The 26,554-nt window shown below is 39.4% G+C and overlaps 1 long non-coding RNA gene across 1 annotated transcript in view; it reads right to left on the reverse strand.

The window, feature by feature from the left end:
* Nucleotides 1–8,509: 8,509 nt before the first annotated feature.
* The window catches only part of LOC122555097, a 48,160-nt gene continuing 30,115 nt past the window's right edge, over nucleotides 8,510–26,554 (reverse strand). The window contains exons 3-6 of the long non-coding RNA XR_006313172.1: nucleotides 25,060–25,302; nucleotides 23,993–24,393; nucleotides 17,726–17,790; nucleotides 8,510–8,549 (exon numbers count right to left, since the gene is read on the reverse strand). This is a non-coding gene — a long non-coding RNA (uncharacterized LOC122555097). The remainder of the gene's footprint in view (nucleotides 8,550–17,725; nucleotides 17,791–23,992; nucleotides 24,394–25,059; nucleotides 25,303–26,554) is intronic.

A 26,554-nucleotide genomic window follows, 5' to 3' on the forward strand; every position in this document is an offset into this window, starting at 1 on the left:
AGGAACCCTCCAACCACAAGGGATGAACTCGGATTTCACCAGTTTCCTCATTTCCCCTCCCCCCACCTTGTCTCAGTCAAATCCATCGAACTCAGCACCGCCTTCCTAACCTGCAATCTTCTTCCTGACCTCTCCGCCCCCACCCCAGTCTGACCTATCACCCTCACCTTGACCTCTTTCCACCTATCGCATTTCTAACACCCCTCCCCCAAGTCCCTCCTCCCTACCTTTTATCTTAGCCTGCTGGACACACTTTCCTCATTCCTGAAGAAGGTCTTGTGCCCGAAATGTCGATTCTCCTGTACCCTGGATGCTGCCTGACCTGCTGCGCTTTTCCAGCAACACATTTTCAGCTCTGTATCAAGGTAGCCCATCTACAGCACTTTATGATTGTAACACAGACTTGTTCTTGGCCTATCAACTTGTTGTCAACTTTTCTTCAAGGCGATGTTGAGTGTTTCCCTGTGACCCCTCCCCCTGTAAATTTCTTCCCTTGCTTTCTGACAAAGTCTTTCTATACTCATGAGAAAAATGAAATGAAATTTTCAATTTGTGCAGGGATAACTGGTGTAACATTATGTTTTCAAAAATGTTGCATATGATAGTGTGACAATTTATATTCAGCTAATAAATGTATAAAGAAAGGCAGATTTATTATTTTATTCAGTTGTAATATGATAAAATTAGTGTGATGGTTTCAGGGATGGGTCGAGGGGCTTCTGTATTCCCTATTACTCCATTTATATGATGTTTTCTGATAAAGCACCTATTTTCAAATAATGAATTATGCAAACAAGTTACATGGGAGATGAACAGTACAATAATAAAGGATCAACAAGAAGTTAATTATTGAGATGGATAGATTGTGGGTATGGTTTGGTCCCAATAAGTCTTTAATCTTTAGTCAGTCTTTCCAGAACTTGAAAGTTTCTGGCTAAAAGAATTAAAAACTCTTCTTAAGGGAAGGACTCCAACAGTGAGTTCGACATCTGGGATATCCAAGCTGAGAAAAGCAGAGTGTATGTGTTTCAAAGAGAAATGAGAAAAAAAGAGTCCATTCAAAGCAAGATTCCAGCGTTAAAGAATACTGGAGCAAGCCAGTATTGAATGAAGTGTCCACAATCACGAGATAGCTGGAAAGATTTGAAGGAACAACTATGCTGATTAAGGCATTTTAAGGTAATTTTCTATTTAAGATATAGTTATCAGTATTCATGGATGTGGGTTTTTGTACAGCCAAATTATTTTGATTCAAACCATGAACATTATGGCTTTGTTTATTTAGTTACCACCTGAGTTGTTGGATATTGAAAAAAACTAGCTAATACTGTGATATAAGGTGTGTGATTTATATATATTTCAATATCATTTATTTTAATTTAGAATTTGTATTTTGAACTAGTGGCAAGTGTATCTAGTCTGTGTCTATGGCAGAGTTTAATGGTTAACTTGTAAGTATTTCTGTAACTATGGTGGCTTGATTTAAACAGACGAGAGGGATTTCTTGGAGAGTAATGGGTTTTGTTTACATTGAGTGGGTTTGATGAACAACCAGATTAACCGTTACATAATAAGCTTCAGGAAGAATTTGGAATTATTTTTAGTTTAGCAAAACACCCAGCTTGAAAATCCTTTTGTTCAGTTTGTTGAATCTTGGAATAGCTGTATAAATAAAACAATTGTTTCTGAAGACAGATGACACTTAAAAAATGCACTACCTATAAGAAGTTTAATTTGAAAGTTCTAAACCAAAAGTGTCTGGTTAAAACTCTGAAGGGATTATTTGAAGTTGAGAAAATCTCAGCACAATTGCATGATGACTTGAGGAAGAGGTTATCAAAATCTGAAGACTGAGAATGAAGTATCCATTAAATTAATCCCTGTAAATCTAATAGTAAAATAAATATTTACTGGTGTGAGTACTGTAATGGGTTGCAACTGAACTTATTAAGATAATACTTTATCATGTTTTAGAAATATATAAACTGATGTTATATGAAAATAATTTGATTTAATTTTATTTTATGTTAATTTCTTCTGCATAACAAACTTCTCTTTCATTGTTAAAATCAAACCTACAACATTTGTTTGTGTTTCAATGAAAGACCACCTTATTAAAGCAAACAAAAAAAAATCTGTGAAGTCAAATTTCAATTTGGGATCTGACTTGGTCAATAACAACAGCAACTAGAATCATCACATGACCAAAATGCAAGGGGCTCAACAGGGTTTACTAATTCACAAATTGATAAGGGTATGCTGAATATGTGAGAGTTTAAGCGAGTAAGAGTCATGGAAAATTCTAAAATATTAAATGAACAACAGAGTGGCTTTGTCAATTGTTGAGACTTTTTTTGTGTTGTAAGATTTATCCCTTAATGTTTGCAACAATTTTTTTAAAAGTTCAGAAATTAGAATTAGGAAAATTGAAGTCAGAAATCAAAGCTGGGGCTAAAATAGCAATGGTTTCAAAAGTATGTGGCACAATACTGGCACTTAAGTTGTGATTATACTGGCAATGCATTTTAACACTTACATTGTTAGACTTCATTGGGAAATAGGAGAGCATTTAATTTTCATGGGCATCATTCTGGCACTCAATTATGCCACACATCTGGCAAAAGTGAGGACTGCAGATCCTGGAAACCAGAGTTTAGATCAGGGTGGTACTGAAAAAGCACAGCAGGTCAGGAAGCATCTGAGGAGCAGGAAAATCGATGTTTCGGGCAAAAGCCCTTCATCAGGAATAGAGGCAGGAAGCCTCCAGGGTGGAGAGATAAATGGGGTGGGGTGGGGCTGAGGAGAAGGTAGCAAAGAGTACAATAGGTGAATGGGGGTAGGGATAGAGTGCCACGCACTCGTCATGTCTCCTTTAATTTGTCATTTTGCCATTCTTTGGAGCAAATAGGTTATTTGTCTGGCTTGCATACCTAGTAAGGCCAACTAATGGTCACTGAATTTCAATTCTAGCCACCCATCAATGACACCTGTTTGTAAGTAGTAGCACTGCCCTTATAAATCAAGCCTGAAAAGCTCCAGAAGTAGTGTCGTCCCTCAGCAACAAGATCAACACTTTTCTTCCTTGAGTTCCACAAATTGCCTATTGGAAATCCATTACCGCACTACTGCATGTCTAGATTGAAGAAACAATTCTCTTTTTCAATATTCATCATATTTGCTTTACAATTGAAATATGTAATTTCACATTTTTAACTATTAAGTTTGCAACTAAAGTGAAGCTACATGAAAGTTAGTTAAGTATAAATTAATTATAAGTTAGGTTTACTACACTAATACCTGCAATGGATGTGTTGTATAGGTAAAAGGTTGGACAGGCTAGGCATGCATCTGCCAGAACTTAGAACCATAGTAGGCTGCTTGATTGAATCATATAAAATCCAGTAGGGTCTTGACAAGTTAGAATGTGGAGATGATACTTCCTTTTCAAGAAGAATTTAGAACAAAGGCCACTGATGAAAATCAAGGATCGCCCATTTAAAATAAAGGTTTTGCATTTTATTTCCTCTGAAAGGATCATTTATATAAATGATTTGGATGTGAATACAGGAGGTATAGTTAGTACTTTTGCAGATGACACCAAAATTGGTGGTATCATGAATAACGAAGTAATTTACCTCAGAATACAACAGACCTGTGATCAGATGGGCAAATGGGCCAAGGAGTGGCAGATGGAGTTTGATAAATAAATGGCTGTACAGGATATTGACCAGACCACATTTGAAATATTGCTTTCAATTCTGGTCTCCCTGCTCTGGGAAGGATGTTGCTAGGGTTGAAGGATTTGAGTTACAGGGAGAGGCTGAACAGGGCTAGGGCTATTTTCCTTGGACCAATTGCTGAAGGGTGACCTTTTGGAGGTTTATAAAACCATAACCTAAGGACCAACCTTTTCATGCAGAGGGTGGTGCACTTTTGGAATGAGCTTTACATATTATTTAAAACTAATATTCAGTAAAATAAATGAAGTTAGTCACAGATCTTAATTATTGTGTTTAAAATTTGTATTCAATGTATTGTAACATGGATTTTATGATAAACTTATTTTATCTGTACTAATCAAATTGCACAATATATCAATAAATATATTTTGAATTAAATCATATTCTTAGAAAGGTTTTAAAACATTTGATTGTGCTGGCTTATGGTAGGTTTTGTCTTGGGTGAAATGCAAATGATTTGCGAGAAAAACATCAGGAAAGTAAACAGTTTTCAAAAGCAGTGGAATTTTTCTTACAACTTTCAATTTTAGAGTTAAGTAATGGCATGGGCAGCTCAGAGGTTGTCATTGCTACCATGGCTCAGAGTGCATTATAACACATAATCAACCACTTTTCAGTTCTTGAGACATGGTATCCAGTTGTTGCATAAGTTAAATGGTAAATTATGGACAGTCAGTAAGCTCTCAGGACCTTCCAGGTTCTAGAATTCTTGGCATCACATTTAAAGGCCACCTGGGCTATAACTTGAGAAGATTTGGGGTCACAGTTGCTGAGTGCATTATTGACATGGGTCTATAGCTGGTGGAAGAAGCAACCTGATGATGCCTGCCAATCAGAACACTGCTGGAGACCAGTCACCAGCTCAGCCCCTTGCAGAAGATGTGCCTTGGTACTTGGTGATAAGTGACATGACCTTCAACAGAATTATGGAGGACCCTTCTATCAATGGCTCTCAAATGCAAGGACGAGACTTCCTCCGGGGAAAGGGTAGTAACCAGCTTGGATCCCAAGACGAGCAGAACACTCAGCAGTTGTTAGAAATGAAAATGATAAAGCTGAAGAATTTGCAACAATCTTCAGCCAGGAGTATTGTGTGAATGATCATTGAGGTCTCCAGTATCACAAACAGGTTGTCTGTCAATTCAATTCACTTCATGTGATATAAAGAAAATACTGAAAACAATGGATACTTAAAAGGTCCTGGCATTATTCCAGCTGTAGTTCTGTAGACTTGTGTTCCAGTCTACAGTTCACTATCAACTGTTAACCCACTAGTTTATCTTCAAACACTATAGCATCAACAGTATTATCATACAGAATTTGTTTAGCAAAAACCTGCTCAAGATTATTTTGACAATTGCCACATTAAGTAATCCTACCAAAACTAGAATGAGTAAGAATCAGGTGTAAATAAACAGACATTTCATTAACTTACTAGGTAACATCTTCAGTGGACCTCATGCAAAACAATACTGAAAATTTCTGCTTTCAATTTATATGTTTGGGTTTCTTTGAGTTGGTGATGTCATTTCCTGTGGTGAACTCACTTCCTGTTCCTTTTCTCAGGGGGTGGTAGATGGGGTTTAACTTGATGCATTTGTTGATAGAATTCTGGTTGGAATGCCATGCTTCTAGGAATTCTCGTGCGTGTCTTTGTTTGGCTTGTCCTAGGATGGGTGTATTGTCCCAGTCAAAGTGGTGTCCTTCCTCATCCATATGTGAGGATACTAGTGAGAGAGGGTCATGTCTTTTTGTGGCCAGTTGGTGTTCATGTATCCTGGTGGCTAGTTTTCTGTCTGTTTATCCAATGTAGTGTTTGTTATAGTCCTCGCACGGTATTTTGTAAATGATGTTAGTTTTGCTCATTGTCTGTATAGGGTCTGTCAAGTTCATTAGCTGCTGTTTTAGTGTGTTGGTGGGTTTGTGGGCTACCATGATGCTAAGGGGTCTGAATAGTCTGGCAATCATTTCTGAGATGTCTTTGATGTAGGGGAGAGTGGCTACAGTTTCTGGACATGTTTTGTCTGCTTGTTTGGGTTTGTTGCTGAGAAATTGGCAGACTGTGTTCATTGGGTACCCATTCTTTTTGAATATACGGTATAGGTGATTTTCTTCAGCTCTGCGTAGTTCCTCTGTGTGTTGGCTCGTTGAAATAATGTTCTGATGCAGCTTTGTTTGTGGGTGTTGGAATGATTGCTTCTGTAGTTCAATATTTGATCTGTATGTGTTGTTTTTCTCTACAGACTTCTGGATATGCAACAATTCAGTGGCTGAGCAGAGGCGGATAGCCAAGTTTGGTACCTATGAGAATGGCCTCAACTGGGACCTTGGGTTCATGTCACACTAAAGGTGACCCCACTACACATGCACATATACACACATATACACAAACATTCTTACATACCAACACACTCACACAGGCTCTCTCCCATTTCCACACACTTTATCAAGCGTGCAAGCGCACACACACTCTCCCACTCCCTCACATGAATGCTTACACACGTAAGTCAATGGGGTGAATTTTCATTTGCAGAATTATATTTGCATTCCATTTTGCTCGAAAAGCACACAATCTGTAGGCAGTTATTATTTTTTATAATCCATGTGACATTTTATAAATTCCTACTTTGGAAACGGAACCAGTCTGACTCCAGATTGGAATACATACAGACTCTAACCTCACAACATTAATGCATTGTCTGAGCTAAGATGTCTCCTCTTTTTATAAAACCTTAAGTTCTCTCAGGAATGTGACTTGAAAGAAGTTCTGGGATTTATGTATTAATGAATCTAAACTTGCAAACCATTCTAAAAGATGAAAGACTTCACTGCAATTCATGTTTGTTCAATATAAATCATCAGTGTATGACACTATGATCTCTTGCTATAAATTCTATGTCCTATGATCCTACTCCACTACCTACCTGATGAAGCACTCTGAAAGCTTGTACTTCCAAATAAACCATTGGACTATAACCTGGTGTTGTGCAGTTTTTGACTTTGTCCACTCCAGTCTAACGCAGGCACCTCCACATCCTGGTTGTCTAAGTTAATGCAGGGCAACATTTTCCAATAATTCAGAGATGCCGCTTTTCCATCAGGTTGCCTTTGATTGTCTCATGTCAAAAATGAGACAGGTATTCTCCTCACCCAACAAACTTGGAATTTGGGAATTGTGGTCAAGGCTTCTGAAATTGTGATTAGGAAACCAAGTTTGTCTGATGAGGTCAAAGAGAAGATATAGGGGTTATGATATTCACAAAGTAGATCCCACACAAAAGGGACTTTTGTCAAACCTCTACCTCGAGTGCACAGGTGGAAGTAATTCAAAAGTGTGACAAATATCTACAGGGTGTAGGAAGTAAAGATTTTTCCCTGACTGGGGTTTGTACAGTCATGCCAAACATTCTCTTATATGTAGGAGGCAATTTTGAACTGAGATGTGAATTGTTGCAATCATTAAGAGGAAAGTGTTTATTTTTGTGCAATCCCTGGTAGTGGAGGCACTATCACAGAACCTGTTCAGTCAATGCGAGGGAACATAGTGAAGGAACCTAGTATTCTAATATGGATAGTGAGGCAAGAAGGCAACCACTGACATCAGGTCAGATGTGAGAGAACTGGGGAACATTTTCCAGGGTGAGTGGTTCTTATTTTGCTTCCTCTTAGTTTGAAGCAAGACACATATTCCTGCAACCTCCATAAACCCCATTTGCAGGTATAGGCATTGTGTTCAGCTATAGTTACTGACTGTTCTGTTGAAGGCTAGATTTGTAGATGCAGTTTCATGTGTCAAACTGATCCTATTACTAGCACAGTAAAATTAAAACTGGATGCTTTATTGAAAACAATAGCATAAAATGAAATCCTTCTCTGTCAATGATGTATATTGCATACAGCAAGCATTGCTGCCCAGCCATTTGGCATGTAAAAGACAAATACAAAGACCATATCATCTTACTTTTTGACTTTTATTCCAAGATGTTTTTCATTTGTATTTTTGTTTGATGTTAACGAGGATGGTTTTAAGACAAGGGACTGTCAAAGGAATTGCTGCACTTTTAAAAATAAATAACTTTCAGAAGCATGTCTTTTTATACAGTGTTTTTGCCTACTGGTGACTGAAATGTAAAAGAGCTTTTGTTTTTGAAAGTGCAACTTTTTATTCATTTACAGAGTGAGGGCATCCTGGTTAGGCCAGCATTTATTGCCCATCTTCAATTGCCTGGAGAGCAGTTAAGAGTCAACCACATTGATCTAGGTCTGGACTAACACAGAGACAGACAAGGTGAGGATGGCAGATTTCCTTCCCTGAAGGACATTAGGGAACCTGCTATTGTTTAAAACAACAATCAACAATGGTTTCATTAATTCTAGATTTCTTTTACTGGATTCATATGTTACTATCTGCTATGGTGGGGTTTGAATCCGAGCTCCTAGAATGTCAGCTGAGTTCTGGATGAAGGTTTGCTCGCTGAGCTGGAAGGCTCATTTTCAGACATTTCATCATCATACTAGGTAACATCATCAGTGAGCCTCTGATGAAGCACTGGTGGTATGGCCCACTTTCTATTATGTGCTTAGGTTTCCTTGGGTTGGTGATGTCACTTCCTCTGGTGACACCTTTTCCTGTGGTGATGTCAATTCCTGTTCTTTTTCTCATGAGGTGGTAAATGGGATCCAAGTCAATGTGTTTGTTGATAGAGTTCCAGTTGCAATGTCATGCTTCTAGGAATTCTCATGCGTGTCTCTGTTTAGCTTGTCCTCAGACGTGTGTGTTGTCCCAGTCGAAGTGGTGTCCTTCCTCCTCTGTATAATAAGGAAACTAGTATGTAAGACCACAAAGACATGACCAACTCTTACTCCCACAACCTGAGCTACAAATCTTCTCAAAACTCACTAATGTTAGCTGAGTTTCTGGATTAATAGGCTAGTGATGATATCATTAGGCCAACATCACCTTTAAAAGAGTGAAAGGCATGAAAGGGTGGTTACTGGTTTGAAAGCAAGAAACCTGATACCCATTATAGGCCTTGCATAATAAAATTGTTTAAACAAGCAGAATTGGAGAGATGCAGACATCTTGAAGTAGCACTGATGCAACTTTCGCGAAGAACAAGAATTGGTTGGTCTATGGAAGTGTGACCAGTTATCAATAGCAGAGATTTTTTACCTGCCAACAACTGTGTGATTAGTTCTCAGGTAACTGAACAGCTTGGAGCTGACAACAAGTGAGATAGAGAGGTATTCAGTTCTTTCCCAGCTGAGAAGCAGTTTTTCTGTTATTTGCAGTCAAAACTCACTGTAAATCTGAAGAAGACCATTTCATATTTCCTGCAACACTTGTTGTATGCTGTGACTTATAACTGGTAAGTCAGAAGCTTTTAGAAGTTACCAGCCAGCTTGTCTCTCTTTCCACCCAGTGGAATAAATGAGGGAAAGATATCTGAAGTAATGTGCTGGCCAGCAGAAAAGATATAAAGATAATCTCAACAACAGAATGTGGGAACAAAGGATACTGAAATGTCTTTAGAGTCTTTTTTTCCCCTCAATTCATCACCGATTTATACTTTCGGTGGATGTAAAGGGTAGTTTTTAAAGAGATTAGAGTTTTAATTCGTAATATTATATGCTGACAGTTTATAACTTCAATTTTATTAATATAGATCTGAAAGTTAGGTAAATTGTATAAGTTCAACGAGGAGAAAGTGAGGACTGCAGATGCTGGAGACCAGAGTTGAAAAATGTGGTGCTGGAAAAACATAGCAGGCCAGGTAGCATCCGATGAGCAGGAGAATTGATGTTTCGGGCATAAGTCCTTCTTCAGGGCTTAAATTGTATAAGTGATTACTTCAAGAACAGTAGGATTTGATTTACAGCGCACGCTCAAAGCAACTGCAACATATTGGTGTGGTGTTTACACAGCTGCTTTACTCAAGATGGCAGAAAACCAGAGTGTGTGCAATTTACTGCAATTTAGCCAGCAACAAGTATTTAATTGGAATTAACAATTACCAATCACCTTTGTCTTCTGCAAAGATATGCAAGAATCTAGAGAAAGGATGTTGAAAAAGATGAAGTCTTGATAAACTGGAAGGATCATCTCAGCAAACCCGTTTGATTAGTACTACTGAACTGCATTTCCCACCTTTTTCCCTTCTCCCATTAAAGAAAAATACTAAACTCGTCCATGCCCAAATGCAACATGATCTGGATGGTATCCAATTTTGGGTTAACATGTGACATTCGAGCCATACAAATGACAGGCAGCGATCATCTCCAGCAAGGGGGAATCAAACCATTATCCCTTGATACTCATTGGCAATACCATCAGTGAAGCTCCAACTATCAACATTCTGGGTGTTACCATTGATCAGAAACTGAATTGGTCTAGCCATACAAATACAGTAACTACAAGAGTAGGTCAAAAAAGTTTGGAATCCTACAGTGAGCAATTCACTTTTGGACTCCTCAAAGCCTGTCCACAATATACAAGGCACCAGTCATGAAATGGAATACTCTCAACTTGACTGGATGAGCATAGCTCCAACAACACTCAAGAAATTTGAACCATCCAGAACAAACCAGTCTGCTTCATTGGCAACATCTCCACAATCATCCACACCCTTCACCACAAGTGACAGTAGTATATACCATTGATAGAAATTCACAAAAGATTCTTACACAGCACCTTCCAATCCCATGTCCATCTAGAAAGGACAAAAACGACAGTTACATGGGAAACACTACCCTTCTGCAGGTTTCCTTCCAAGCCATTCATGTGCTGACTTGGAAATATATTTCAATTCCTTCAGTGTCATTGGGTTAAAATCCTGGAATTCCCTCCTTTATGGCATTTTTAAAACTATCTACAACACATGGACTACATCAGTTCAAGAAGGCAGTCAACCTACCTTCTCAGGGTAACCAGGGATGTGGGTGTCAGTGGATGGACTAGAATTTACAGCCCATCCCATGAGTGAGTCATAAAAAACAAAGCAACAAGTATTCACTCTAGAATCCTGAAGGAAGTTAAGGTTGTCCGATATATGCCTCCACTACGTGGACAGGTATCTGAAGCATTGAGTTTCTTGATTGAGCAGGGGCTGATTGGTATGGCTAATTTAATTCCATGAAGTTTCACTGTTAATGATATGCTAATGCCTGCAGATAAGGTTTTCAACACTTGTTGCCAGAAAGGTTGACCTGACTTTTACAGTCAGGAATCTTTAAATCATTAAAGTTCATCTTGGCAGCAAGAATCTTATTTTTTCCCTCTCACCCAATTCCATTCACCCTTTAACATTCTCATCTCCTCCATGATGAGAAAATCCTTCCCTTCCAATTTAAACTCAGATTGCTAATTCCTTTTGAAGTGGAAACTTTCTCAAATGATAATGGCATCATATTGTCCTGCTGTGAATGTTACTGTACATTGAAAGTAGAAAATGCTTTAACACTTAATATCTGCAATACTGACCACTGCCAGAGCAAAAACAGTCCGAAAAGAATTAAAATAAAAACAATGTACATGCTTTTAAAAAGCCACAAAAGAATGAGTTCAAGGCTAATCACCAAAAAGTGGTAATTTGAGCACCTAGATTAGATTACAGCCGAGTCATAACTCTCAGGTATCTACTATTCTATATATAGTCACTGCCACAATTCTTTTCATTATAACAACTGTTGCAAAGACATTTAAATGATTAAACCGTAATTGACCCCCTATTTTGAATATGTTTTAGAACATTCACCTTAGCAAAAAGCATTTGAATAAACTTTATATTCCTATGGGCTCATTTTCTTCCCTTTTATCTCCAGAAATCATTGACTCGTTGCTATGGTATAATTCCACAGCATCAGTTGTACACTAATTCATTTAAGATGTCATCATTTGTGTATTAGATTTAAAATCATAAAGTATGGTGAAAAATAGGCTATTTGGCCCACAAATTCAGCCTCAATCAAGATTCCTGCTGAATCTCCACAATCTATAACATTCACCTTTTTCAAAAGAACAATCTATTTGCTTTAAATGTAAATTAGTATGGAGTCCACATGAGTAATGAACAATAGATTGTGACAGTAAAAATCTACAATTTATTCCCTTTCCTTGCCTTTTATGTGTTTATTTTAAATTTGCTGCTGTTTGCTGAACAGAGGAAACAATCTATGATTTTCACCCTGTTATCATGTACTCTTAAATATTTTGATTATATTGCCATAACTTTTGGAGCTCAAATGAAGTAAATTCTTAAACTTTCACATCTTTCTTCAGAGCAGTAACTTCAACTCTGGTAATATCCTTATTATTCCACACCATATTGTTCTGATTGCTTTTATATTCTTCTTATAATGGAATTGGTAAAAACATGGCACAATAGGCCAGATTTTTAATGTTGGCATACACAAACTATACCACTGAGTGATATTTTAAAAGTGACAGTTTTGTCATATGGTAGCTAAACAGGAGGTGGTAAAGTACCATATCAGTGGACTGGTAATCCATAACCTTAAACTAATGTTCTGGGGATAAACTAAAAGAACTGTGGGTGCTGTAAATCAGAAATAAAAAAAAGTTGCTAGAAAAGCTCAGCAGGTCTGGCAGCATCTGTGAAGAGAAATCAGAGTTAACTTTTCAGGTCCACCGACCTTTCCTCAGAATGGTAATGTTCTGGGGATGTGGGCACCACAACAAAGGATGAAATTTGATCTAAACTTAAACAAAATACTGGAATTTAAAAGCTGGCATAATGTCAGCCATCTAACTATATGTAGGTTGTAGGAAACCTCGTTCACTAATGTAATTTCAGGAAGAAAATCTGCCATCCTTACCCACTGTGGGCTGCATGTGACTCAAGATATGGGGAATTCAGGCTGGGCATTAAATAAACAAATAAAAGAATACTCAGGTGAAAAGGATAATTCGTGGATTATTCCAAATGGTATTGGGACTTGTGTGATGCAGTTTCAGTATCACTGCTTCTCGGCCAGAGGGCCTTGGTTCACATCCCAGCCAAAGGTCTGTCATATTATGTCTGAGTCGTTGATTGAAATATCTACACTGGTGTTATGTAGCCAAACTCTATATACACATACAAGCTGTTGGCACATCTAGGGATGTCTTTTTAGAACAGTTGCGACTAGATGATTTCCCTTTGCTGGAAATGGCATGGCACATCCTTATTCCTCTTCAATATCCTTCTATGAGTGGTAAAGATTAGTGCTAGTGAGTTTTTCAGCTCAGAACCTTTGCAGAAAGGAGCTGTGAAGCAAGCAAGAGGGAACAAAAGGCTTTGGAAATTTTTGGATTTTCTTTGACTAGGTTCAAAGATCCTTGGCATTAATTCTTGTAGACCATACCGTGGACTGGATTGGCCAGTTGCTGCAGAGGTGTACAACAGTACGTTTCTGTCAGGTAGTATGTGCAAATCCATGAGGAAAAGTTGCATCACCTTCATCTCCCAGAAGGGGAAGAAGGAGGAAATTAGAAATTGGTGACCACTTCACTGCTGAATGCAGACTACAAATCCTCTCCAAGGTTATCACCAACCAGGTCAGGTCTGCTCTGGGATCGATGCTTCACCCCAACCAAACTCGTGCTGTACCAGGGAGGATGATCTCTGACAGCCTCGCATCCTCAGAGATATGATTGCCTATGTGCTGAACAAGGTGGTGGTCACCTCCTCATCACCTGGACTAGGAAAAGGTTGTTGACAGACTATTACACTTCTAAATATAGGATATGGTCTCCAAAATAGACTTTGAGGAGGGAATCCATAATTGGATCCAACTGCTCTCTACAAACATCAGTAGTGTAATCAATAGGTGGGAATCAGAAAGCTTCCCAATGAGATCTGGAGCCAAGCAGGGCTGCCCATTCTCTCCTGCCATATTTATATGTTGTATAGAATCTTTTGCAGAGTCCATCAGGAAGGATGCGAGCCCGAGAGGTGTAATTATTCCAGGTAGTGGAGGCTTGTGGGTCAAAGCTTCCATGTACATGGGTGACATCTCCATTTTCTACTCAGATCTACTGTCAGTTTGAAGACTTATGAACATCTGAAACCAGTTCAAACTAAAAAGATGCAATGGTTTTTGCCAAGGTTCATCTGAGCAGCTCCATGACTCTGTGCTATACACCCTATTCCCCGGTATGCAGACTGAGACAAACATCGCCCGTGCCTGGATGTCCATCAACTCGGTGAAAGACATTCTTTGGTCTGCCCGAAACTTGCTGATCTTCCAGAGCAAGGAATTGACCTTGACTGGGTGTTGCAGATGGCACATTCCAAGGTCCAGGACTGCATGCTGAGGGATGCACTAAAGCTTGGTTAGCTGTCATGAAGACACATTGAGGAAAGACCACTATTTAAGAGCTTTCTACTGTTCAGTTACTGGACCCTCCAGTGCTCAAATATATGTAAATATAGTCTTGTACTGGTGAGAAATGTCTTTGGTTTGTTCTCCAAGTTTGTTGGTTCTCCATAAGCTACTGTACAGAACAGAACTGCTTTAGTGACTAGTATGTTGGCAATGGTAAGAAATCTTGAAGAATCAGGTAAGGCATCCAGCAAGGCCTTTCTAAATATTCAGAGCAATACATTGCATCTGTTAACTAAATTCCAAAATGTTGAGATAAAAGTCTTAGTAGACAGTAGTGGGTTGCATATTAAGGGAGGGCATTGCTTGTTGATTGCTTTAAAAATTGCCAATCATACTTCATTAGTCTGCAGTTTCCACTGCAAGTAAATAGACGTCAGATTGGTTGGTCCTTGGCGACTCCAGCTCAAAAGGACCACCATGCTGGATACTCAGCACAAACCGCTCAGGGGACACTGTATAGGTATCAACTATGCATTCCATATTTATTGACATTGATATGTGCCAATGTCAATCTCTAAGAACCCTCATGGCCTATCCACTTACAGCACATTTCTGCTGTACAATACAAAAGGCATCTATCACTATAATGCCACAGCAAAGACAATTTGCACCAGAAAACATGCACTCAACTGATGGACTCGATCAGGATGTATCTTTGAGTGTTTGCTTGCTCTTTTAGTGCTTACTTACACTGAATCTACCTGAATGCTCACAGTATCCCTGCCTTGCCATGTGTTTTACATCTTGCCTTTCAGCTAGAGATACAAAGCTTACAGAACTTACATGTATTGACATGCCATTTACTATCGGCACAAAGCCAGGAAGCTTGTCATTGTGATCAGCAGTCCTCAATCAAGTCAAGGGAGATCGTGCATCGGAAACCCCTGACTGAAGATTAAGTCAAAAGGTAGCCTGTAATACCAGTCAGTCTGGGATTGGGCACAGTCAGTCACTGCTCAGTCAAGATCCTCTCCCCATGAGGAATGAGAAGCAAATATTGTGGCAGCCCATTACCCTTCTTGATCTACATAAAAGTGGGTCCAATGGGCCAGATTTTCCAAGGAGTGGCAATGAATAGCAAAATGCCACCCCAGCCCTCTTTTACAGGAAGAAAGGTGGTCTGCATTTCTGAGGAGATTCTGATCAAGGCTGTTGAATCTCCCTTTGGAAATAGAGTTGTTCTTTCATTCTGATGGTTCCTTCATAGTACAGAACTGTCAGGGGAATGCAAACCATGCATCGTTTTCACAGCAGTCAGATGATTTAGTTTAAAAAGTGGAGAAGATGGGAGACTAATGAAAAGTGCATTAGAGCAGTCAAGCCTAGAAGTAAAGAGGCATAGATGGGGATTTCACCAGAAAGACAAACTGAGGCAAAGATACTTTCAGATAATTAGAGTGGTGGTTATCAGCAGTCTTAGTGGTGGGGGAACAAACTTCTTTGGTCTCAGAAATTGCCAGGGAGGGGATGGAGTTAACGGCTCAAGGATGGATTTTGTTGTCGGAAACAATGACAAAGACAATATCCTCCCAATATTTAATTCAAGGTAATTTCTGCACATTCCAATATTGGATGTCAAACAAGCTGGTAGAGAGGAATGTCATCAGCATACATGTGGAAACTGATGCCAATTTTTGGATGATTTTGTTTGAAAAATAGGAGGGGTCAAGCAAAAGTAAGAGGGGTACCTGAGAGGTAACAGTAGAAACATCCATTACAGGTAATGCTGTGGTTATCATTAATTAGAGATAATGACATTGGTGAATACATTTCCACCCAGTTGGACAATGGAGCTAAGTAACCTTTTAAATTCTTCTTTTTGCAGCTTTCCTATTTTTGGTAAAGTTGCTTTTGTTTTCATACAACTAACCATGATCACTTTTTATCCAATGCTTTTCCTTGATATTAGGAAGAAGTGAGGACTGCAGATGCTGGAAATCAGAGTCAAGATTAGAGTGGTGCTGGAAAAGGACAGCAGGTAAGGCAACATCTGAGGAGTAGGAAAATCAATGTTTCAGGCAGGAGCCCTTCATCAGGAATGTTGATTTTCCTGCTCCTCAGATGCTGCATGACCTGCTGTGCTTTTCCTGCACCACTCTAATCTTTTCCTTGACATTGCCTACTTTTCCCTTTCTAAGCCCAAAATGTGGAGGGAACTGACAAGCCTACACTTAGTGACTTAAAGAATAATGCTACGATTAGGATGCTGTGTGATTTGAAAAGTAACTTACAGGCAATGGCATTCCTGAGGTTTTGCTTCATTTGTCCTACTTGATTCTGAAATTGCACTACTACTTAATGATTTGCTTCAAACTAGAGTTGTGGTGTATCATGGATATCAAATTCATTAGCAGGGATGGTGATTAAGACTGTTCTGTTCCAGATGTTCTCAAGCTTCTTGAATGCTTTCCATTTTTCCAGTTGAATGTTTCATTGTGTCTCTGATTGGCACCTTCGAAAGGGAAGAGATATACAGAGAGATCTGGAACTAAGTCAATCATCACAGAGTGCTCAGGCTTCCTCGTGCTCCTGTCGCAAGAGGAATAATAATTGGTTTCCAAGATCCTGAAGAATGGTCTGTTGGCTACATTTATGAATAGATTGATATAATTACCAAGAAGTGATGCACTTTTCGATGCATCAGAAAAACGTTAGTTGAGAGAATACTTCTGAATGAACTATGTAAAGACTTTTGCTTTCCCCAGATTTGCTATTCAAATCTATTTTGGATAATTAAAACATGTGCAATTTTGGTTGCCACACTACCAGAAGGGTATGGAAGCTTTGGAGAGAGAGTGCAGAGAAGGTTCACCAGGTTGTTGCCTGGCCTCGAGGGCATTGATTTTGATGAAAGGTTAAAAAGACAAGGATTGTTTTTGCTGGAAAGACTGTGGTTGAGAGGAAACCTGATACAGGTCTGCAAATTTAGGGAAGGCATAGATAGGGTGAATAGTCAGAAGCTTTTTTTCCTAACGTTGTAGTTTCAGTTAAAAAGGGGCACAGGTTTAAGGGAGAGGAGGAAAGTTTAAGGGAGATGTGTGAGGGAGGTTTTCCATGCAGAGAGTGGTAGGAGCCTGGAATGCCCTGCGAGAAGAGGCAGTGGAAGCAGGCACGTTGGTGACATTTACGTGATAGTTATGTGAATAGGAAGGGAATAGAGGGATACAGACTAAATAAGGGCAGGAGGTTTTTTAAGTTTGGTTCAGGAATGATGATCGGCACAGGCTTGGGGGGGTTCCTGAGCTATATTTCTCTTTTGTTCTTTGTTCTTTTGTTGTCCCGGTCTCTTTTTTTGTTAATACAGCTATGTATTCTATCTGCCTCAATTTATTTTTCAATGGAAATACAACTCCACTGGATAAGAAAATCAGCAAAAGTATAAAAAAAATCTACGTTATCATCTATTTTCTGCTACTGTTGAACATTATCCATAATGATTGCAATAGACGGAGACACTATTCATTTTCGTCTGAGAAAAATAGCTGATAGAATGTGTAAAAGCAACCAAAAAAGAAGAAAGATTTGCAGTTATATAGTACGTTTCATGACTTCATTCATCCCACAATATCTTACAGAAAATTAATGCTTTAAAAACTTACCTCGACCATCAGGGCCCTCCACTTTTGTGAGCAGCAGGAAGAGCGGGAGCGATGACCGGGGGCTGCTGGGAAAGTAAATGACTGCTTTAAAAACTTCTCATAATAGGCAGAGTACACAGAACAGGAGCAGTCATAGGACCGCTGAATAAGTGAAGGAGTATATTTGGGCAGTTGTTTTACCGAAACACTACTTATGTAGTGTCTCCCACCTATCCTCCACCTCTAACTAAAAAGAAAAAAAAAAAGAGTTCTGTGAACCAGATTGGTAAGGTAAGTATGTTTTTTTTTCTTTATTTATTTTTCAATAGTCTCTTTGGGAAGTTAGGCTAGTAGGAATGGAGGATAGGACAGTTGAACTTTCCTCCTGCAGAATGTGGGAGGTAAGGGTCACCACGAGTGTCCTTGCTGACTTCATCTGTGGGAAGTCCACCCAACTTCAGCTCCTTGAAAACCGCATTAGGGAACTGGAGCTGGAGCTGGGTGAACTTCAGATCATTCGGAAGGGGAAGGGGGTTATAGAGAGGAGTTATAGGGTGGTAGCCCTACCTCAGGTACAAGAAATAGGCAGATGGGTTACAGTCAGGAATGGAAAGGGAACCGGCAGACAGAGCAGGGAATCCCCTGTGGCCATTTCCCTCAATAACAAGTATATAATTTTGGATACTGTTGGGGATATGACTTACCGGGGTAAGCCATGGGGTACAGGTCTCTGGCATAGAGTTTGTCCCTGTTGCTCAGATGTGAATAGGGAAGATGAGCATAGCATTATCATTACAGACTCCATAGTTAGGGGGACAGATAGGACGTTCTGTAGGAATGAGAGAGACTCACAGTTGGTGTGCTGCCTCCTAGCTGCTAGGGTTTGTGGTGTCTCGGATCATATTTTTGGGATTCTTGAGGGGGAGGGGGAGCAGCTCCAAGTTGTCACCCACATAGGCACTAACGACATAGGTAGGAAAAGGAATAGGGATTTAAGGCAGAAATTCAGCGAGCTAGGATGGAAGCTTAGAGCTCGAACAACAGCTGTTATCTCTGGTTTGTTACCCGTGCCACGTGCTAGCGAGATGAGGAACAGGGAGAGACAGGAGTTGAACACATGGCTACAGGGATGGTGTAGGAGGGAGAGTTTCAGATATCTGGATAATTGGGGTCCATTCTGGGGTAGGTGGGACCTCTACAAACAGGAGTGCCTTCACCTGAACCAGAGCGTTACCAACATCCTGGGGGAGGGGGGAGTTTGAAAATGCTCTTCAGGAGGGTTTAAACTAATTCAGCAGGGGGATAGGAACATAAACTGTTGTTCCACTGTCCAGGAGGTTGAGAGTAGTAAGGTCATGAATAAGGTTTCAAGGTCGCAAGAGTGTACCGGCAGGCAGGAAGGTGGTTTGAAGTATGTCTACTTCAACGCCTGAAGCATCTGGAATGAAAAGGTGGGTGAACCTGCAGTATAGGTTTGGTACCTGGGATTTTGATGTTGTGACCATTTCAGAGACATGGATAGATACAGGAATGGTTGTAGCAGATGCTGGGATTTAGTCATTTCAGTAAGAACAGAGATGATAAAAGAGGGGAAGATGTGGCATTGTTAGTAAAGGACAGTATTATAATGGCAGAAAGTATGCTCGAGGATTCGTCTACTGAGGTAGTAAGGGCTGAAGGTAGAAACAGGAAAGGAGAGGTTGGGAGTTTTCTATAGGCCTATGAATACTTCCAGAGATGTAGAGGAAAGGATAGCAAAGATAATTCTGGATAGGAGCGAGAGTAACAGGGTAATTGTTATGGGCGACTGTAACTTGCCAAATATTGAATGGAAATACTATAGTTCAAGTACTTTAGATGGGTCAGTTTTTGTCCAATATGTACAGGAGGGTTTCCCGACACAGTATGTAGACAGGCCAATAAGGGGCAAGGCAACATTGGATATGGTACTGGGTAATGAACCTGACCAGGTGTTAGATTTGGAGGTAAGTGAGAACTTTGGTCACAGTGACCACAATTCAGTGAAGTTTCATTCATTGATGGAAAGGGATAGATATATACCGCAGGGCAAGAGTTATAGCTGGGGGAAAAGGCAATTCTGATGCGATTAGGTAAGTTTTAGATTGCATGGGATGGGGATGAAATCTGCAGGGGATGGGCACAATTGAAATGTGGAGCTTATTCAAGGAACAGCTACTGAGGGTCCTTGATAAGTATGTACCTGTCAGGCAGGGAGGAAGCGGTCGAACGAGGGAGCCATAGTTTACTAAAGGAGTTGAATCTCTTGTCAAAAGGACAAAGACAGGATGTTAGGATGAGATGAAAAGGCTCAGTTAGGACACTTCAGAGTTACAAGTTAGCCAGCAAGAACCTAAAGTGAGAGCTAAGAAGAGCCAGGAGGAGACATGAGGAGTCATTGGCAGATAGAATCAAGGAAAAGCCTAAAGGTATGTCAGGAATAACAAAAAATGACGAGCTAGATTAGCACCAATCAAGGACAGTCATGGCAAGTTGTGCATGGAGTCCGAGGTGATAGGAGAAGCGCTAAATGAATACTTTTTGTCAGTATTCACACTGAAAAAAGACAATGTTGTCAAGGAGAATACTGAGATACAGGCTACTAGACTAGACATGATTGAGGTTCATAAGGAAGAGGCATTAGCAATTCTGGAAAATATGAAAATAGGTAAGTCCCCTGGGCTGGATGGAATTTATCAGAGGATTCTCTGGGAAGCCAGGGAGGAGATTGCAGAGCCTTTGGCTTTGATCTTTCTGTCATTATTGTCTACAGGAATAGTGCCAGAAGACTGGAGGATAGTAAATGTTGTCCCCATGTTCAAGAAGGGTGTCGAGACAACAATAGACCAGTGACCCTTACTTTGGTTGTGGGTAAAGTGTTGGAAAGGGTTGTAAGAGATAGGATTTATATTCATCTCGAAGGGAATAAGCTGATTAGGGATAGTCAGCATGGATTTGTGAAGGGTAGGTCATGCCTCACAAACCTTGAGTTCTTTGAAAAGGCGACTGAACAGGTGGATGAAGGTAAAGCAATTGATGTGGTGTATATAGATTTTAGTAAGGCCTTCGATAAGGATCCCCACAGTAGGCTATTGCACAAAATACAGAGGCATGGGATTGAGGGTGATTTAGCAGTTTATATCAGAAATTGGCTTTCTGAAAGAAGATAGGGGTTGATGGGAAATGGAGAAAGTGAGTCTGCAGATGCTGGAGATCAAAGTTGAAACTTTATTGCTGGAACAGCACAGCAGGTCAGGCAGCATCCAGGGAACAGGAAGAAGCTCTCTGCCTCTCTCTATAAAGATTTCAGTGAGTCCCTCTCTCAATGCACACCCCAGGTCATCTCCTCTGCACAGAAGCTCTTCAGCCATATTCTGAAGCAGACTCATTACCACAGCCATGTCTCCTTTCTCAGCACCTGCCTACGGAACCGACTGATCCCCCATGGACTCCAGATCACCTTCCGACCAACACAATTTGGACCCAACCAGGATTACCAGTACCTGCAACAAATCCGCAGCCTCCAGCAACGGACCTCCCTCCGGATCCTCCACTCCACGCTTGCAGCCATGCGCCGGTACCTACATTCCCTGCAACTCGACCTCCCCCAGCTCAGGACAACTCTCTCACAGACCTGTAAAGGACCATTCCTGAAGAAGGGCCTGTGCCCGAAACGTCGAATCTCCTGTTCCCTGGATGCTGCCATTGAGGGTGATTTAGCAGTTTATATCAGAAATTGGCTTTCTGAAAGAAGATAGGGGTTGATGGGAAATGTTCATCCTTGAGTTCAGTTACTAGTGGTGTTACACAAGGATCTGTTTTGGGGCCACTGCTGTTTGTAATTTTTATAAATGGCATGGATGAAGGCGTAGAAGGATGGGTTAGTAAATTTGCAGATAATACTAAGGTCAGTGGAGTTGGGGATAGTGCCGAAGTATTTTGCAGGTTACAGATGGACATAGGTAAGCTGCACAGCTGGGCTAAGAGGTGGCAAATGGAGTTTAGTGTGGGAAAAGTGTGAGGTGATTCATTTTGGAAAGAGCAACAGGAATAAAGAGTACTAGGCTAATGGTAAAATTCTTGGCAATGTTGATGAGCAGAGAGATGTGTGTGTCCATGGACATAGATCCCTGAAAGTTGCCACCCAGGTTGATATGGTTGTTAATACGGTATTGATTATGTTAGTTTTTATTAGTAGAGGGATTGAGTTTCGGAGCCAGGAGGTCATGTTGCAGCTGTACAAAACAGTGGTGCGGCCGCACTTAGAGTATTGTGTATAGTTCTGGTCACTGCATTATAGGAAGAATGTGGAAGTTTTGGTAAGGTTTCAGAGAAGATTTACTTGGATGTTGCCTCGTATGGAGGGAATGTCTTATGAGGAAAGACAGAGGGACTTGAGACTGTTTTCGTTAGAGAAGAAAGTTGAGAGGCAACTTAGTTGAGACATATAAGATAATCAGAGGATCAGATAGAGTGGACAGTGAGACCCCCTTTCCTTGGATGGTAATGGCTAGCATGAGGGGGCAAAGCTTTAAGTTGAGGGGTGATAGATATAGGACTGAGGTCAGAGGTAGTTTCTTTACTCAGTAGTAGGGGTGTGGAACGCCTCACCAGCAACAGTTGTAGACTTGCCAACTTTAAAGGGCATTATAAATGGTCATTGGATAAATATATGGATGAAAATGGAATAGTATAGGATAGATAGGCTTCAGATTGGTTCCATGTTTTAGTGCAAAATGGAGAGCCAAAGGACCTGTACTCTGCTGTAATGTTCTATGTTCTAAGTAATTTCTACAGTGCAGTCACTGTTATAGAAAAGGTTATATAACATGTTTAATCATTACAGGGTTCTACTTCAAAATAGGCTACTTAATTTACTAAACAAATCATTATTTACCAAAAACAAAAGATTTTAAACTTATCTTCTAGATTTTCATCAGTTAACACTAAGAACAATCAAATAAATATTACTGAAAGCTTAAAAATGTTCCATGATCCTGAATAAATGCTGCCAATGCATTTTGGCAAGTTGTGTATGCACAACTTACTCAGACTGCAAGATCTACTTTCAGCTAACAGAGTAACATTACTTCGAACAAAAATTGGAAATCCTAAGCCAGGTTTTTTGAATAACAAGAAATGAACTTGCATTCATATAGTGCCTCATATGAACTCAAGATATTGCAAACCACGTCAAAGCAAATAAGCTGCTTTTGTTCTGTGGTCAATATTGCAATGCATGGGACTGTTATAATATGGGGAGTGATGCAATCAAGTAAAATACATGTTTTTTTTAATTATAAGTGTGTAACATTAACCAGGTTGTTTCAGTATTAATCAATCATTCTTGTTTTAAAACTTTAGTTTAGACAAAATAAGTTTGAATGGCAAAAAAAGGCAATATTTTTGGACAATGTTTTGAATAAATTGAATACTGTTGTTGCTATATATTTTTCAGTTATAAAAAAATGACATTATCCCATAATAAATCTTGACATATATGTTGTTTAAAACATATCACAGCAAATAAATTTGGTAAACAGGAAGTGTGAAATTTTTAATAATGCATCAGTCTATCCTCTAATTTTGCACAAATTAAATCAGAGAATATGCAAAAACATAAGGAGGTATCTGTGACACTTCGAGATAGTATGTGTTGTGTGTAAGACTTTTAATTAGAAAGAAAGAGAATTAGAATGAGATGGATACCCAGAAAAGAATTCTCAGCAATAATGGACAGAGATGACAAAAATTGTTTCAATACCCTGGATGAAGTCCAGGAAATAATGATCTCAACAGGGCTATCAAAGTACAACTCCACTTCATATCTCTCTTATTTCAAACACTCTCGCACCTTACTCCCTCTACTTCCCATGCCTCTCCCCATCATTGTATATCATATATACTACATCTTCTGTGGTCTCAACTACTCCTCTCATTGTCCACACTTCATCTTTCTTTCACCATGCATGTTATGCTAAATTACCACTGATATCTTCAAAACCTTTCAATAGGATATGGCCACATCTAAACTCTATTCTGCTTTAGAGGTAAAACTAGCATACAAGGGATATCAATTTTAGTTCCCACTCGAGTAGCCACATAGTTGGCCCACAATATTGTTCTCAGGGAGAACTTCGGCATGGTCAAGTAACATTTCAGCGAACAATGTTCTGAAAGGAATGTTGCAGTGCAGCCCTGGCCATGCATTCAGAATCTATTACATTCTATAATCTGTGAAATATTGAGAAGTCAGTCCTTATCCCATACCTTGACAACAAGAAGTGCAAGAGGATGATGAGAAAGAACATGAAAACTTGGAAAAGTGTGAATAGAATTGACACCAGCGGCCTAGCTCCTGGACCAAGGGTCACTTGGCATTTCCATTTTCATTCCTGAAGAAGGGCTTATGCCCGAAACATCGATTCTCCTGCTCCTTGAATGCTGCCTGACCTTCTGTGCTTTTCCAGCACCACACTCTTGATTTCCACGTTGACATTGCAATGCCTTCCAACATCAATTGGAAGTTGAATAGCCTTTTTTTTAATGTGTAATTCTTGATTGCCAGTGATACTGTCTTTTCTACTCCTTTTATCAAAGGAAATATCCCAATGATTTTTCATTGAATTTTGCTCAAGTAACGTTTGGGAATATATTTCATCACCAGGACACTGCAAGACAAATGCAGATTTGGTCATCATAATGCAGAGACATAGGAATTCCAGTATCAAGAGACAGTCTGATAGTGCAAAGGAAAAAAAAAACTAAAATGCTACAAAAGTTATGTATTGATGCATTGTAAGTAAAGAGCAAGGACCGAATTAGCCAGGAATCAATTGTATGTGTCAGCATTCCAGTGGGCTACATTTCATGGCTGCATGGCAAATGAACTTTGGTGTTATATGAGACCAACTTAAGCAGTCCACCAGCCAGGCAGCATGACAGTTGTAGTTAAGACAAAGAACTCTAACCTTTTCAAATTAAAAGCATTCTTACTTTAAACAAGTGGGAGGCAAAAGGCAACCAGAACTCTAAACAAAACAATACACAGTGAGGGAACTTAAAGGAAAGGAAATGTACTGAAACTTGGAATACATAAATTGCTTGTTTCTGCAGAGATAAAATCCTTTAACTTGGGGCAGAATGGAAAGAGGATGGAACAATGGTCTATGATTTCCACCATTGTTCCATTATGGAGACACAGGATCCAATTTTAATAGTGTGGATTAAATTTTCCCTCCCTGTTGTAATAGGAACAATAGCAAGAAAGTTTGAAATATGCAGATAAAAATAAATAGACAAATGCAAAGAGGATAGAACAATGGTGGAAATCTTACTACGAGCCAACTATCCATGCAGCATGAGCTCCAAAGCTGCTGTATATTTCTAACAGTTTCCAAGGCATGAGGAATAATCTTCCAAATCCTATTCATCCTGAGGTATTCTTCAGGACAACTTTAGATACTTTTTCTATTAGTCTCAGAAAATGGTGTTCGCATGGGTAAAAAGTAAAACTTCTCAATGTCCAAGTCTCTGCTTCCTCTTCCACAATTGACGATGAAGGAGATGATATAGTTGTTCTGGGAGCAAGATAGTAGGAGAACAAAAATGTAAAATGTTTTTAGAAATATTAATGCTCTACCATCACAATTGTATCAAAGGTGTGACAGAAGCCTGAGTGAAATTACATCCATAAAGTACAAACAACTCCAAAAATAATTTTCAATTATGGACAGGACAGAAGTTTCCATTACCAGTCTGTCATATGTTATGAAGGTGTCAGGGGTACTGTACCTTTAAGAGAGTTGAAAGCTAGTAAGGACTTAGAGAAGCGCACAGAGTGCTGGAGAATTTGCAAAGTAACATTTGGTCCAGCAGCTAGCAGTACCTGGATTGCTACAAGACAAAAACAAATTCAAATTCAAATTCAAATTCAAATTCAAATTCAGTCAGTTTAAATTATGCCCCAAGATACTAAACTCCAATCAAGTTTGAATTCGGTATTTCTATAGTATTGAGACCAATGAAATGATCAGATGCTTTAGGGTATAAAACCAAACTAAAATTGAATAGTTAGGGAAGAACTGCCAAGCCACCAACATATGCATACTGTCCACAGAATACCTCTCAAAAGGTACCTTTATCTATCAAAGACTTGTAATACAGAAACCCCAAAATTAAGAAAAGACGGAGGAAGATACAAAGAGAAGATTCATTGGCTGGCTGGTTTTGAAATCTGAAATTAAGGTAAATCTTATTGGGGGAGTTTATTGGATCAGTATTATAGAAGGGGAAATAAATGATAGGTTAGAGAAAGGAGTTAAAAATAGTTGTTAGTTAATTATTCTCAGTTAGACTTCAAAAAATAAAGTTGTTAATTTTTACTTTAAATAGTGACTTTTCCGATAATACTTGGCCTCTCAAATTTTCACAGATTACCGTATGGGTTGCTGGTTTAAATTTGCAGGCGGTTTATCCCATGTGGTAACAGTTGGGGTCATTAGTCCTAGACGTTGGCTAGGCAGAGTTGTCCAAGGATTTATGGATAATGCCCCCAAACTGTTTTAACATGTATTCATCTGCTAATTCTGCTGACTTTCTCACTTCCTAAACTTTCTGTTCCTCCCATCTATTTTTAAAGCACGCACCCATCGATCAAAATGACTCTATGTTTAATTCTTTCAAACTCAACATCAATCTGACCTGGTTCCTTTATGTTTCTGAGCTACTGTCTATACACTTCTGGTACCAATTCACAAGCACTTAAAAAACCTGTTTAACCTCTTCATAATCTCTTGACCTCTCATCTGACAGCACAGCAAATACCCCACT

The sequence above is a fragment of the Chiloscyllium plagiosum genome, chromosome 12 (genome assembly GCF_004010195.1).
Source record: "Chiloscyllium plagiosum isolate BGI_BamShark_2017 chromosome 12, ASM401019v2, whole genome shotgun sequence".
In the NCBI taxonomy this organism is placed as follows: Eukaryota; Metazoa; Chordata; class Chondrichthyes; order Orectolobiformes; family Hemiscylliidae; genus Chiloscyllium; species Chiloscyllium plagiosum.